Source organism: Zonotrichia albicollis, chromosome 28 (genome assembly GCF_047830755.1).
Source record: "Zonotrichia albicollis isolate bZonAlb1 chromosome 28, bZonAlb1.hap1, whole genome shotgun sequence".
NCBI classification, from domain to species: Eukaryota; Metazoa; Chordata; class Aves; order Passeriformes; family Passerellidae; genus Zonotrichia; species Zonotrichia albicollis.
In genome coordinates, this window is record NC_133846.1 from 6,587,854 (window position 1) to 6,603,813 (window position 15,960).

The following is a 15,960-nucleotide window of genomic DNA, read 5'->3' on the forward strand; positions in this document are numbered from 1 at the left end:
AACACTTCAATCTTTTATCTGCCAGTGGAAAATGGTCATTTAAATAAACATTAACTAAGCTGGGGAACTTTGATGTTGCGGCAGCAATTGGTTTCTGACAGAGAAGATAGTTAAAGTCTTATTCTTTTTAATGGGCAGCGTTTTTAGAGGTAGATTAGCTGAGTTCCAGCCTGTAGCTTCTCCTTTCCTGCAGCTGGTGCCCCTGGGGATGGAGCTGGGCTCTGGGGCCAGGGGAGGGCAGGGAAGGGGTTTGGGCTGGCTCTATATCAATCATATCATATCATATCATATCATATCATATCATATCATATCATGTATTTATTATAAATCATATTGATGCCATGGGAGGTGACATCAATATGATTTATAATAAATAGATAAATATCTATAATTTTACATATTCATAATAAATGTATTAATAATCATATTATATTTATATAATATAAACATTATACAGATAATATTTATATAATATTTATATTATATAAGTATAATAAATATTATATCGCGCCTGCTTAGGTGTGGGGACACAAGGAAGGTGAGGGAGGAGTGGGGTGTGGAAATTGGGAAGGGAAGGAACCTCCCCCTGGTGCTCTTACAGCTGTCAGACAGCTGGAGGGTGTGCAGGGTGCGATAAACCACGGTGGGAGGGTGTGCAGGGTGCAATAAACCACGGTGGGAGGGTGTGCAGGGTGCGATAAACCACGGTGGGAGGGTGTGCAGGGTGTGATAAACCACGGTGGGAGGGTGTGCAGGGTGCAATAAACCACGGTGGGACACCCTGGGCAAGGCTCAGCCCAGAGGGTCCCAGGTGGGCTCAGCTCTGCCTCCAGGAGCTCTGGACTCCCGGCACACACCCCTGGCACCGGTGGAAGGTGATTTCAGCTCTCTGTCAATGGTGCCCTGAGAGGAGCTGATTCCAGAGCTGAGGAAATCAGTGTGAAACAGCCCAGACAGATCACTCAGAAATGAATTTTTCCCATAATTAGGCCACAAAGTGGGAAAGTCCTCTTAACACTGCATTACTGAGCACCTGAAAGGAGAGAATGAAAAGTTTCTCAAGGGGCCACCAGCCCTGGAAAAGCAAATCACTGAGGCCAACGAAAATGAGATTAAATTGAACCTCTGAAAGGCAGTGTGTCTATTGACCTCCCTCATACCAAGTGCTTTCTTCATGTTCCTGTTCTGAAAAAGGGGAGCGAATTTCTCCAGGAGAATGCAGGCTGCTCAGCAGATAGCTGGAGGCTGAGTTGGATTTGAATTTTGATCAAAGTTCCTCTCATTTGCCATGCTTTCCTGTGCCTGCACTCCCAATCTGCCTCCTTCGCTTAAAATAATGCTTCCCATGCAGGGAGCAGGAGCTGCCACCCATAATCAGGAAACCTGGGCTCCTGGAAATGCCTTTTGTGCTGTCTGGGGGTTCTTCTCCAGGATCCAGGCTGGAAAAGGAGCACCAGGATTGCTCTGTGTGCCCCTGCCCATGGGGATGCTCAGGGTGGGCACCTGGCACTGCCCCTCTGCACCCCCAGCTCCTCCATGAGCAGGAAAATGTTAATTTCCAGCAAATTGCACCATTTCCTCACTCCCTAAGCTGGGATAACGTCACCTGCAGCCCTTTCCTCCTGGTTTTGAGGCACAGAAGGTGCAAAGGAGGAGCGAGGCAGAGGCACCACCTGGCAGGGCCTTCCCCAGGGCCCATCCCCAGGGACTGGCATTGCTGCCTTGGCAAAGCTGCAGATCCTGGGTTTGCTTTGAGGATTGTCCAGTGTGGGCCTTGGGATGGAATTGTTTTATAAAGAACCATCCTTGAGCCTTCCTCTCACCTGGGACACAGGGGGTGGCTTTGCTGGGCCAGCCAGGGCAATATTCACTATTAAATAGTAAATAATAAATATTAAATGAAGAAAACATCCAGGGGGAAGGAATGAGGGGACGATTGCCCAGCTTGGTGCTTTTTGGTGCTGTTTTTCCTGATTTTTGGTGCTGTTTCTCCTGCCTTGCCAAGGGCAGTGTCCCACTCAGGTGCCAGAAAATCCTGGTATTGACCCAAAAGCCATTCCAGGGTGCCAGGGTCAGTCTGGATCAGGGCTCCTGCACACCATGGCAGGATCTGGTGCAGACCTGCACACTCAGCTGAGCGAGTTATTGGCTGCCCACCCTGGGGCTGCTCACATCTCATTGCAGTGGGGCCCAAAGCACTGAAAACACAGAACATTTCTTCCCCCCAACCCTGCAAACCACTGCAGTGTTTTAAAATATGGATTATCTCCAACTCCTGCTCCTCTTGATGGTTCCAGCTCATTTGCCTTGCTACACTAATTTCCTGAAATGTGTGTTTTCTTTTCAGGCTGCTCCCTGCACACCATCAGCTGGGGTTTGTGCTCACTGGGATTGCAGTGCCAGGGATGGGGAACTTTAATGGGCTTGGGAACTGGGACACACAGCACTGAGGGAGGGCTGGCCATGGCAAAGGCTCCTGGAATATCTGAGAGATGGAAACGAGATGGATGAATGAGAGATGGAAATGCAGCTTGGCCAGGCTTTGGTTCTCCCAGCCCCTGCCTCTCCTCAGCACCCTGGTTTGGTGCTGACCATGGGCATGGGGTTCATGGCTGAGCTGGAGGATCTCACAGGTCATTTCCAGGCTAAATTATTCCACCATCCCAGGGCTTTTCTAGGAACATTTTTGGCCACATTCTCTTTTCCCAAAGAGTGACCAGGCTGACCCTGCTGTGCCACCCCACAGGAGAGATGCATTGAGCACCTCAGTGCTCATGTGCATTTATATTTCCCCATTTTTTAGCATTACTTTTGAGGTGTGGTGCCTTTAATTTAACTTCCATCTCAGAAACACTCTGGAGTGCTGCTGCAGGATTTGGCTTTGCAGCAGCACCTGCTCTCCTTGGCTGAGCTGACAGATGTTTCCTTGGCACAACTTCTTCCTTCACGGGTTTGTTTCCAGGGGAAGGTCAGGGCACTGCACTGCTCTCTGCATTATCTCTTCCCCAAGTCCCTGTCCCTGCTGCAATCCCACCTCCAGCACTTCCCTGCCCATCTCTGGCACTCCCAAATCCAACAGAGACTTATGGGGACTTTAATTAATGAGATAACAAACAGGAAAACACCCAAAGAGTGAACCCCGGAGTTGAAGACTTTATCTGCTCTTTGCAGCTGCATCTTTTCCCTCTTTTTTATTTATTTTTTTTTCCTTTTTTGGGAGCTGCCTTCCCAGCCCATCAATAGTGTTTCTCATTAAATTAAATCGTTTATTGACCGGAGAGCGCCGGCGCCGGGCCCCGCACGCGGCACCTTCCCCTGCCAGCAGCCACAGGTCAGTGCTCAGGAAATCAGCTGCTAATGGACTCTGGGCCCGGGGAGTCGCTCTGTGTACCCTCTGTATTTGTTTTTAATTTGGAGCACTGCTAATTCTGTCGCTTCCAATCCCTGTGATGGTTGCAGGGCAGCGCCAGCCCTGTTCTCCTCCTCGCTGAGGAGGCAGCCAAGAGCCCCAGCTCAGGGGTTCAGGGGTTCACAGGGGTCTGAGGATGAGGGAAGGGACGAGGATCTGACTCCATGTTTCAGAAGGCTTGATTTATTATTTATTATTTTATTATTTATTGTTTTATTATTTATTATTTTATTATATATATTACATTAAAACTATACTAAAAGAATAGAAGAAAAGGTTTCATCAGAAGGCTGGCTAAGAATAGAATAAGAAGGAATGATAACAAAGGTTTGTGTCTGGGTCCGTGTGTGGTTCCCTGGCTGCACCAAGGGGCCGTGCAGAACACGTCAGCTTGCAGAGTCACACGCACACGTTTCTGCTCCACAATATTTTGGGAAGCTCCTCAGACGTGTTAGCAAAGCTGTCACTTGCACAAACTTCCCTGCAACGGGAGTGTGAGGTTTTCTTCAGAGCTATTAACGGAGAACCAGGGTGGAACCAGCCTGGCAAAGAGGAACAAACACAAACACCAAGTTAGAGGTGTTCACACCAGGTGCTCACCTGCTCCACACAGGGGTGCACACTCTCCAAAGCTGGGGCTGTGTCCAGAGGTTTGGGCACCAAGCAGCTGCCATCAGTCCCAGCCCATCCTGCTCCCTGCAGCCCCAGGGGTGACAATGGCACCACCATGGGGGAATTTTCTGGGAAAGGAGGAAGGTGCTGAAGGGCACGAAGAGCGTGGCAAGGAACACAACGGGAGGAGATTTCAGCTGTTAATGAGGAGCATGCCAGGAGCACTCCTGCCTAAAACTGGGGGTTCTCTGGGGATTCTGGATCAGCACATACTGAGGCTGGGCTATTTAATTCCTCAAACATCTCTCAGCCCAGGATTCCCCCAGAAGACAGAAACCTTTGTTATTCCCTGTTCTCGCTCTGCTTTGCCTGACCCAACTGAGAGCAGTTAATTGTCAGTGCTTGTGGATTTTTAGGTTTTTAATGCCAATCAGCAGCAAATTCCAGCTTCCTATTGACTCAGGAAGAAAAGCTGCCTGCTGGACAGAGCCAGGCTGCAGCTTGAGCAGCAGGAGAGCACAGGGCTCTGGCTCAGCTCAGGGCTACCCTGGGCTGCTCCTCTCCTCCCTCCCCTGCCCAGCTGGGGAGACACTGATGGAATATCCACGATAAACCATCCCCAGCTCAGCCCCTGCCCTGGCAGGGAACAAACCCCAGCTGGGGAGTGACTGATGGAATATCCACAATAAACCATCCCCAGCTCAGCCAAGCTGTCCTGAGGAGGAAGTGCATGAATAAAGCCCATGATCCACACACCAACAGGAAAAGGCTGAATTCTTCAAATAAATGGCTCCCAACAAATAATTTGAGCGGCTCTCATGAGCGGCTTAGGCCCTCGAGCATGAAGATTATCAGCCCCATGTAATTTTCTCCTGGCTGATGTAGCTGCAAAGACCATTCATATTCATATAAATGTCTAATGTCTAATCCTCTAATCTAATCCTTTTTTTTTTTCTTTTTCCTGCTCATGCTAAAGCTTCCCAGCCCGGGCTCCAAAGCCCTCTGAGCAATGGAATTATTGATAAATTACTGCAGAGAGGAGGAGCACAGCACAGGCACCAAACCCACCGAGCTCTGCCTCCTCTGCAAGAGTTGGGATTTCTCTGTTGGGTGAGTTTGAAGGACAATTGCAGGTGTTTTCCCTCCCTGGTGCTTTCCACACCCTGGCCCAGTGCTGGAGGGAGGTGATTTCTCCTCCACTTGGGCTTGCAGAGAGCTTGAGGAAACATCTCACTTTGTCACAAGTCCGTTAAGCTCAGTCTGTGCAAATTAAAAATATAAACCAGAAATGAAAGCCACATAACAAAACATAAACATTAAAAACCAAAATACAAACATATATGACAAAAATCTAAACATAAAACCAAATACTAACATAAAAAATCCTCCAGAAAATCACGAAGTGGTTTGGGTTGGGAGGGCCTTCAAAGCTCACTCAGTCCCACCTGTCCACATCTTCCACTGTCCCAGGTGCTCCAAACCGGCCTTGGACATTCCCAAGGATGGGCCCAGGTTCAGAAGCAGCCAAAGCCCAGCTCCCAAGCCCAGCCTCATTTCTGCCTCTGCCCTGCCCTGTGAGCAGCCCCACATTTATTTATGGACGTTCCCTCTGTGCTCACTCAGGGGGAAAGGTTTGTACCATGGGCAGGAATTGTAAATCCAGGCACAGTCTGAGCATTTCTATAATAAAAATGATCATCCTGGAGCTGGTTTTCATTTGGAATTAGGCAGAGGCTCATCAATGCATTATCTCACTTAGACCAACAAATAAGCATCAGACAGGAGCCCCTTTCAATCCTGGCGGGCTTGGAGCAGTGCTGAAATCCTGCCCTGGAGCAGCAGGCTCAGCATCCCATTTATTGCTCCCCAAGGCCAGCCAGTTCTCCATTAACTTTTACCTCCAACTAATAGCACATTCATGAGCAATTTTGTGGGTGACTCTGAGACTTTGGGCTGCTCTGGGGTTTTTTTCCCCTTATAAATTATCTTTTTGCTTGATGATATGGAATTATTTAGATGACAACTCCCATTAAAAGAACCTGTGCTCTTACAGGCAAAGCCATTTCTTCCCAGACAACACTGCTATAAAATTGTTCTAAATCTACTGAATGCATGGAACAGAGTTTTGCCACGATTAAAAAGGAACGGAGACTTTTCCATTTGAATATTTCCCTTTTTGATAGCTCAAACACACATTTCCAAGTCAATAAGTTTTCAGCTTTGTTGTCAGATGAAGCTGGTTTGTATTATAATTCTCCCCGTTGCTTTTCACAGATACTGAACGTTTTGTAAATGGAATTTATTTGTAAAATGTCGCTTTCTGCCCCTGATGTTGGACAGAAAGAGCTGCAGGGACAGAGGCAGGGCCAGGAAATGGCCCAAAGGACAAAGCCCCTGGAGGGGATGGAGCCTGCTCAGAGCCTGTGGGGTCCCTGCTCTGCCCTGGTGGGATTTATGGATGGACATCCCAGATTGTCACAGACACATTTTATGGAAAAGCCTTTCCTTGGGATTTTTCCTCCTGAGAAGCTGAGAGGCCTCAGGAACAAAATGCAAACAATGATTATCTGCTGCTGTGGAATGCAACAGGTGCATCTGTGATTGGTCCATGTTGGTTGTTTTTAATTAATGGCCAATCACAGCCCAGCTGGCTCAGACTCTCTGGTCAATCACAAGATTTTATTATCATTCCTTTCCTTTCCTTCCTTTCCCTTTCCCTTTCCCTTTCCCTTTCCCTTTCCCTTTCCCTTTCCCTTTCCCTTTCCCTTTCCCTTTCCCTTTCCCTTTCCCTGAAATCCTTTCTTCTATTCTTTTAGTATGGTTTTAATATGTAATTTTCTTTTAATATAGTATATATCATAAAATAATAAATCAGCCTTCTGAACCATGGAGTCAAGACTCCCATCTCTTCCCTCACCCTGGGACCCTCAAACACCACCAAACAGAAGCTCTTCAGAGCACTCACAGATCTCTCTGGCGCTTTCTCAGGCACTTTTAAACATCTTCCCAACTGTGCTCCAAGCCCTGACCTTTGGCTGTGCACGGAAATAAATAGGCACACACAGAACAACAGTCTGTATGGAAAACAGAAATGTTGACATTAATAAATCATTAAAGGATTTTGATGCCCAACAGCAAGCACAGACCTTTCATCCCTCATTTCTAGCTCTGCATCTGGTAACTAACCTTGTGAAAACAAGAAGAAATTATTGATATTATTTTAGTGTTCTGTAGATCAAGTTGCTGGGAGGACTGATCTAATATTTTGAGAGGTGAGCATGGGGTGTGGTGTGGTTTTCTCCATGCTCTGAATCCTTGGCTGGTGGGAAATCAAAAAGCCAGGATGAAACCCAGAGAAGGAATGAGTCTGAAATGTGGGCAGCAGAAGGAAAGAATTGAGCAGAGCAGTGCCCAGTTTGGCTTTGCAGAGGGAGAGTTATGGGCTGCAGTAATTCTGCTTTTTGTGTGGTGCTTGGCTTTCACATGCAGATCCTGGGGATCCATCTCAGCATTATTTGTTTGCTGGTTTCCCTCTCCCTGCATGTGAGAGGACATCGATAGAGTTTAACTGCAAAAATCCATCTATCCCACCTCTGCACATCCATCCACCCTCTGCACTCCTTTATTCACCCACAGCGTAGCAAGGAAAAATCATAAAAATCCATATACAGCCACTTGTGTTTTAAAGAAACAGCAAAGCAGGAGCTACAAACCCTACCCTGATTTACATCCCTGGCAGAACAGCACTCCCGTTCCAGCCACCTGCAAAGTGAGTTTATAAACCACTGCCAGAGCTGCCAGTGCAGCTGAGAGGGCCACGAGGGCTCCTATAAACCATATTTTATTGATCAGAATAGGCAGAAACTGCTGTTATTTACACACAGACTTTTGTACGGCGTTTATCGATGTTCCTGAGGAGATGGAGAGAGAGAGATGGGAACTGGAACCCACCCAGCTGGGAGAGCAGCCCTGGGGAACAGCCCCTCAAACCCTTCTCTGGGGGGCTCTGGTCCCACCCGACACCTTCCAACAATTATTTATTGGAAACCTGCACCTTTATTCACTGGAACCTGCACCTTGATCAGCACCCAAAATCTCCCCCTGAGCACCAGGAGTCACTGCCCCCATCCCCTGGAGCTCTGAGCACAGCCGGGGGCACAGGGGCAGGTGCAGGGGGGCACTGGTGGCCCTGGGGTGCCCTTTGGTGCCTGTGCTTTCATTGCCACCCTTTTCCCTTTCTTTCCCTGGCTCCAAACTCCCTCCCGTGGCTCTGATCTCCTGCCCAGCAGCCCTGGGAAGCCTTCAAAGGTTTGGGCAGAGCGCAGAGAGGCTCTGCCAGGCTTGGATGCTCTGCTGAGGCTCAGCTGAGCCTGGCCCAGGCTCTGAGCTGGGCTCTGGAGCTCATTTACACAGAGCTGGATGAATGTCCAGGATCAGAGCTGGCAATTCCAGCACAGACATCCCCATGGCCTTGCAGCTCCTCTGTGCCTGAGAGGGAAGCAGAGAAGGCACGGAAATGTGGGAAATCAGCAAAGGACTGCATGCATTTATCCTGGGCCCTGCAGCAGCAGGAGCATTGCAGTTCCCTCCTGCAGCAGGAATTTTGCTGTTCCCTCCTGCTGCAGGAATTCTGCTGTTTGTTCTCTCTTACAGCAGGAATTTTGCTGTTTGTTAGATCCTGCAGCAGGAATTTTGCTGTTCTCTCCTGCAGCAGGAATTTTGCTGTTTCCACGGCCACCAAAAAATCTCCTTTTTAAACCAAAGCCAAAACGTGATGTGCCATTAATGCACTGTTAAAAACACCCAGTCAGATTTGATGCTTTTTGACCCAACGCTTTATCACCAACGAGGCGAGGAAGGATTTTCCTGCCCCGGGGGAACGATTTGGTTTTTGTGACCCTGCTGCAGTGCTGCTCCTCCTGCTGCATCTTCTCCTGTGCAAAGGTGCAGAACAGCCCTGGGGAGGGGTCTGGGGGTCTCTGCCTGCCCTGGGCTCCATCCCAGCCCCTTTGGAGCCCTCAGAGGTGATGCTTGGAGCTGTCACAGGGAGCAGCAGTTAATGCTCAGATAGGGAGGCTGATTTTTCTTCTCTCTGCAGCCTGTAAGAAAATTAAATTCATGCCCAATGGGCCTAAACATTCTGGGTAGCACTGAAGTGCAAAATTGAGCTAATACCTTTCTGATGTTTAAACAAGTACTCATGATATTTTTATGCCCATCAAGGAGCAGCTCTGAAGCCGTCGCAAACCAAAGGGGAGGCCAGGAATAAAGGAAGGGGGAAAAATCTATTTATGGGTCGTGGGGAGTTCTCTGGATAGCACAGACAGGATGAAATGCCAGAGTGCTTCTCTGAGCTTCCCCTCTGCTGCAGAATCCCCTCGTGGGACACAAAGGGATGGGAGCTGCCGCCTCCGCTGGGGCTTCTCTTTTCCCCAGATAATCCCTTTGTGAGAACACAGCGATTTCCTGCAGCTCTGACCCAATGTTCCTCTTCTCCATCTCCAAATTCCTCTTCTGTTCCTCTTCTCCATCTCCAAATTCCTCTTCTCTTTCTCCAAATCCTCCATCTCCAGCGAGAAGCTGTTCCTGTAGGGATCCCTGGGTGCCCAGAGGAGCTGTGCCTGCCCCGGGACAGTCCCAGGCTGAATCATCAATAAACAAACAATGACCATTAAAATGGGCACAGCCAGGGGGAAGAAAGGCTGGGGAGGTTTCAGCCCCATCCCACCTCAGCCTGCTGCAGCGCATATGGGCAGTGCTGCCCTCCCCGAGGTGTGCAGGGAAGCAGGAGCAGATGGGAGCCGGGCTCTCCAGCAGATAAAAGACAATTAGAGGCAGAAAATGGAGCTGCTGATCACAGGCAGCTTCACTCGGGATGCTCACTCAGCCCCTGGGATAAAGAGCGTTTGAAAAGGGAGGGCTGGGAGCTGCTCTCCTGGCAGGAGCACCCTGTGCTGCCAGCCTGCTGATTCAGGCGTGGAGCAGCTCCTTGCAGACGTGGGGAGAAACGTTTGAAGGCTCAATTTGAGCCGTTTGTTTCTCATTTTTGAGCTCTCATTAAAATAATCTGTCCTGATTGTCTGTGGGAGCTATTTTTTGTTCCTCTAAACGGTTGCAGAAGACAGCAGAGATTAGAAAGAGAGAATGAGCCCTGGTGAGGCTGTGACTCATCAAATTCAGGCTCCTGCTCTGTGCTGGCTGCCAGGGCAGCAGCAGCCTCTGGAACAGGGCAGGGACAGGGGAAACTCAGTCCTGCCCTGTCTGAATGAGAGGTTTGGGGAATTTACCTTTATTTATATGGGATGTGACCATCCTGGTCCTTTCATTGGTGTGGGATGTGACCATCCTGGTCCCTTCATTGGTGTGGGATGTGACCATCCTGGTCCCTTCATTGATATGGGATGGGACCATCCTGGGACAGGGATGCTCTCTGGAAGAGTTTTCTCCCCTCTCCAGGCCCACAGCACTGATTTGGGATGAAAAGGCTCTGCCTCCCCATGCCAGGGTTCAATCCCTGCACTCAGAGCCACAGGCTGGAGATGCCCAGTGCTGCCAGCACCACCACCCCAGAGAAAAGGTGTTTGGGAGGAATTTTTAGGACACAAGTAGTTATTTTCTCTTCCAGCCATGTCCAACCTCAAAACCACCAGGAATGATGAGGAAGTGTAAATTCCTTCCTCCATTCCTCCCCTTCCTGCCCCATCTCCACCACCTCTGGGTATCCTGGTGTTCCTACAAGAGCAATTTCAGCTCCTTTGGAGCTCCTGACTCAGAGCCAGCCTGAGCCTGAGCCTGAGCCTTGCTGAGCATCCCCAGGGCTGCAGGGCTCTGCCAGTCCCCAGGAACAGCTCAGGGAATCCTCAGGGCACACCTGGCACAAAGCCTGACCCCTCCTGTGGGCCTGAGCCCTGCACAGACAGTTCCTGCAGGAAGGGCCCAGGAGGGGCTGGGATGTCCCAGCTGCACCTCTGGGGTTCCCAGATCACCCCAAACTGGGTCACTGGAGTGACAAAATGCCCAACAGGCTCTGCCATTAATTAAAACTCAGGGGCCAGCACCTTTCACTCCCAGCACAAAGGATTTCCAACTCTTACTCAATTTCTTCTCCTCCTGTCTCCACAAACGCACAGAAAACGCCTTTTGTTTCAGTGCCAGCCTACAGAGGGGCTGTTTGTTCTCTGGCCATTTAAATGTCCCTATCAGTGACATTTTTAAAGCAATGAGAAAGGATTTTAATTGGCTGGAATGCTGATTGCCATAACAACTGGCTAATGAACCATCTGTTAGCATATGTAATATTTATTTATACATTTCAGAGGCGCAGCTCCAGCTCTGGACAGGCTGTGCAGGGAGGGCAGGGCAGCCCTGGCCCCGTGCAGATGGGCAGGGGGCACAGGGGGACCCCAGGGACCCCTAAACTCAGCCTAGCAGTGACAGAGCTGGCAGCTTGGCCCAGCCTGGGCTGAGGAGCTGCCCAGCAGCACAGGGCACCCTCCCCTGTCCTTGGGTGTCACAGACATCTTATGGAAAATCCTTTCTTTAGGATATTTCCTCCTGAGAAGCTGAGAGACCTCAGGAACAAAATGCAAACAATGGTTATCTGCCGCTGTGGGATGCAACAGGTGCATCTGGGATTGGTCTCATGTGGTTGTTTCTAATTAATGGCAAATAACAGCCCAGCTGGCTCGGACAGAGAGCTGAGCCACAAACCTTTGTTATCATTCTTTCTTATTCTATTCTTAGCTAGCCTTGTGATGAAATCCTTTGATCCATTCGTTCAGTATAGTTTTAACGTAATATATATCATAAAATGAAGATGAGGAGGAGGATGATGAGGAGGAGCAGGAGGAGGATGAAGATGATGATAAGGAGGATGAGGATGATGAGGATGATGAGGATGCTGCAGGGGGATTGGAGATGAGTTTTTGACGATGAGGATGATGAGGATGAAGATGAGGATGATGAGGATGCTGAGGGGGGACCGTTGCTGTGTTTCTGGGTGCATTTTTAGCCTGTTGATGAAGAGCGGGAGGAAGGCAGCGCAGACAGCCCCGCTCACACCAGTCCATGCATATGCAAGAGGCTCCTAATTGCCCCTCTTTAGAAAGGAATCATCGGGGATTTCACAAGGCACATTATGGAACCTGACATGCTTATTTTTCCTTTTATTATGTTTGTAAGCAGTGATCCTATTGAAAAGAAAATCAAACCCTATTTTTGCCAGTCACAACCATCTCCCTTTCTCTTTCTGCCGGCTTTATTTTATTTTATTTTCCTTTCTTTCCATCAGTTGAATAGAGAAGCATTTTCATGTGTATTAATTGCCCTGTAAAATGCCCTCGAAGTCATTAGAATTCCCCATTCAAAACTATTATCTGTGCCATTATGTCTTTGCATTATATTTATTTAAATGTGGCTTTTCTGAATTAGCTTATTTTTAACAGCTAGCCATGCCTGAAATATTGTTCCAGGCCAAGCTGTTCTCAAATCTTGATTTTTTTTAAAAAAATGATAACTTCATAGAAACTCTTAACGCTTCATCCCGAGTGGAATCACAGTTTTAGGCGTTTAACTCTCTTTCCTTTTTCTCTGTTTTCAGAGGGATTGGAAGTTGCCCTGCAGGATTTTCCCTATGGAGCCCCAAGGTTTTCTCCTCCCATAGCTGTGGTTGGGGGCTCTCACCGGAGTTTAACCCGGTGATTGCAGAGCTGGTTAAGAGAAAACCACACCAGAACTCCCTGAAATCAAGGCCAAGTTGTTCTGTTTGCTCAAAGCACGCAGGGATTTCCCCGCCATCCTAACGGGACTTTGGGAAGATGAGGGAGCAGCGGATTTTCGGGAGTGCTGCTGGTGGAGGGTGAAGGCAGCGCTCCCTTCCCCAGGAGATGCTCTGTGGGTGCATTTCCAGGTGGGAAGGGCAGGGCTGGAGTGGGAATTTGGTTTCCTACCCCATTTCTTCCCTTCGAGCAGAATTCCCAACCTGGGGGCTGAGTCTGGAGCCTGGGCTCAGGGAAGGGCTGAGAATGAGGAGCTGGACCCCAAACTATTCCTGACATCCCAAACCATTCCCTGCACCCCAAACCATCCCCTGCACCCCAAACCATCCCCTGCACCCCAAACCATTCCTGACATCCCAAACCATCCCCTGCACCCCAAACCATCCCCTGCACCCCAAACCATTCCCAGCATCCCAAACCATTCCCAGCATCCCAAACCATCCCCTGCACCCCAAACCAGCCCTTGCACCCCAAACCATTCCTGGCATCCCAAACCATTCCCAGCATCCCAAACCATCCCTTGCACCCCAAATCATCCCCGGCATCCCAAACCATTCCCAGCACCCCAAACCATTCCCGGCACCCCAAACCAGCCCCTGCCCCCCTTTGCTCCCCTCCCTGCCCCCAGGGCCATCCCTGAGCCAGCACTGGGCCCTCCCCTGCCCTCGCATCATTTTCATATTTAATGGGAGCAGCCGCTCTGTGTCCGCCCTCATTAACCGCAGCCGCAATTAGCGGCTCGCCCCGGGCCGGGCCCTTTGTGCTGCCGCTTCCAGAGGCAGCAGGAGCCGCAGCCGGGCCCTGGCCGGTGCCCCGGGCACGCAGCGGGTGTGCCAGGCTGTGCCAGGCTGTGCCAGGCTGTGCCAGGCCGTGCCAGCGCCTGGGGACTGTCCCTGCTGGCCCTGGGAGCAGCGCAGCTCCTGCGGATCCCAGGGATGCTCTGGGAATGTTCATCCCCCGGTCCCTGCCCGCTCTCCTGGCTGGAGTTTTGTGCTTTTGTGTCAAGGCTTTAACCCCATGGGGTGTTTGGCACAGTGAGGACACAGCCAGGGCTGTTCGGGATAGTTCGGGAGGGTTCGGGAAAGTTTGGGAGCGTTCGGGACAGTTTGGGAGCTTTCAGGACAGTTTGGGACAGTTTAGGAGCGTTCAGGACAGTTTGGGAATGTTTGGGACAGTTTGGGAGGTTTTGGGACAGTTTAGGAGCATTCGGGACAGTTTAGGAGCGTTCAGGACAGTTTGGGAATGTTCAGGACAGTTTAGGAGCACAGCCCTTTGCTGTTTTACACCCAGCTTTGCACAGAGCAGCAGGGAAATGTCCCCATTTGAATCCCCTCCCTTGTCACCAGGCCCTTTTGAATATTTACGAGCAGGAGCAGGCTCAGATGCTATCTGCTGTTATATCCTCCTTCATTTCCTCTCCGGGGCTGGATAGCACTGACCCTCACGGGCCAGCAGAGTCTATAAAAGATGGGCAGATACTCCTGAGGCTGCCACGAGCTCCCGCTTTGCCATCCTGACAGAATTCCCTGCAATTTTCCCCCTTTATTACACCAGCACTGCTTTTTTACACCACGAAATGCCTTCATTATTGGGGCAGAGCGCAGCACAGGGGGTTTAACCCTCGGGAGAGCCACAGCTCCTGCCTGGGATGCACCAGGAGTGACATGGAAGGACCTGAGCCCATCTCTGGGGAGATCAGCTCCCACCCAGCCCCACCAGGGCTCCCAGCATCGCTGAATGCCGATTCTTTTGCCACTAGATGGAGTTGGGAGGGAGTTTGGACAGCTGGAGCTGCTGCCCCGCTGGCAGCCCGGGTTCCAGCAGGTTTGGGGTCTGGGGGAGCCCGCTGGGAGCTCAGGGTTTGGGGTCTGAAATGCCGTAAATGCCACCCCCAATGGGGCTGGGCCCTTCTGCAGGGACCACAGGTGGTTTTTTGGGGGTTTTTGTCCCTTTTTCCTCCCCTTGCAGCTCTGTTCAGCTCTCAGAGCACAGGGTGGGAAGCAGGCCAGGCAGCAGCCCTGAATTCCCAAATGAATTCCCAAATATTCCCAACCAGCCTGGAAAAACAGACAAAAAAATACCCCAAAAACCAACAGAAAGGAGCAGGGACAGGCCCAGGGGTGTCCCCATCCTCCCCTGCCCCAGCCTGCTCTACTGGGCCACCCTGAGCCTGCAGCTGCCTCAGGACTTCTATAAAATAATAAATATCAATCACAATGGGCAGGATATTGATCTGCAGATTTCACTGACATTTACAAATAAATGATGTATTGCAGTTTTCATTCTGCTGGCTGGGCTGACCCTGATGGCCTTTACATAATTTACTTTTGATTAAAGAAGTGCTTTGACGCAGAGAACCAAAAAAAAGGGGATCGATACAATTATGAGATCAGCTTTAAAACAATGTGCTGTGGCAGGGGGGGAGAGAGGCAGAGCCTTTGGAGAGGCTCACGTGGAGCTGGGATGGGTGAAGGGATTTCAGAGATTTCCTCCATGCTGGGAGCTGGGAGTGGGCTGAGGAGCATCAAAAGTGCAGATTTATTTAATTCCAGGGGTAGGAATGGTCCCTCCAGCCAGAATCCAAAAGAGAAGCAGCCCCACTGCCCCTGCCCTGGACATTGTGGATTCAGCAGGGCTGGGGATGCACACAATGCCCACTGCAGCTCCTGGGAAACCAACCCTGTCAGCAAATCAGGGGCTGGCACGAGCTAATGCGCTGCCATATGTTCATTAAAGCGCCACGACGTGCAAAATAATGGTGACAGTAGGTTAAAGTCATATTCTGGTGAACAATATCCAAAAATACGATTTTTTGGCAACCGAGCTGCGAGCATTATACATAATTAATGAGTGTTCTTGCACTTCCTATGCCCTTGCACACAGGGAATAACCACAACCTGTTTGCGTTTGTGAGGCATGAAAAACCCCCACACTCACTCCCTCCACTCCTCCCCTGCTCAGCAGAGCCTCACGACTCCAAATTCTTCTGCCTTCTAAGAAAAGTCAGGAGGAAAACGTGGGATTTGGGAGCTGAGATGGTGCCAGGCTGGCCAGGGATGTTGGGGAATTAATTTGGGAATTCATATTTGGGTGCTGCCTGGCCTGCTTCCCTCGCTGTGCTCTGAGAGCTGAACAGAACTGCAGGGGAAAAGGGACAAAAAA

At 50.0% G+C, this 15,960-nt stretch overlaps 1 long non-coding RNA gene across 2 annotated transcripts; it reads left to right on the plus strand.

The window, feature by feature from the left end:
• Positions 1–3,061: 3,061 nt before the first annotated feature.
• Positions 3,062–13,099, plus strand: LOC141725297 (uncharacterized). 2 transcript variants are annotated; one of them, XR_012577163.1, is made up of 3 exons: positions 3,062–3,331; positions 4,998–5,131; positions 12,621–13,099. It is a non-coding gene; the product is annotated as an uncharacterized LOC141725297 (long non-coding RNA). The 2 variants fall into 2 exon arrangements; XR_012577162.1 differs by lacking the exon at positions 12,621–13,099 and adding an exon at positions 6,296–7,137.
• Positions 13,100–15,960: the final 2,861 nt, after the last annotated feature.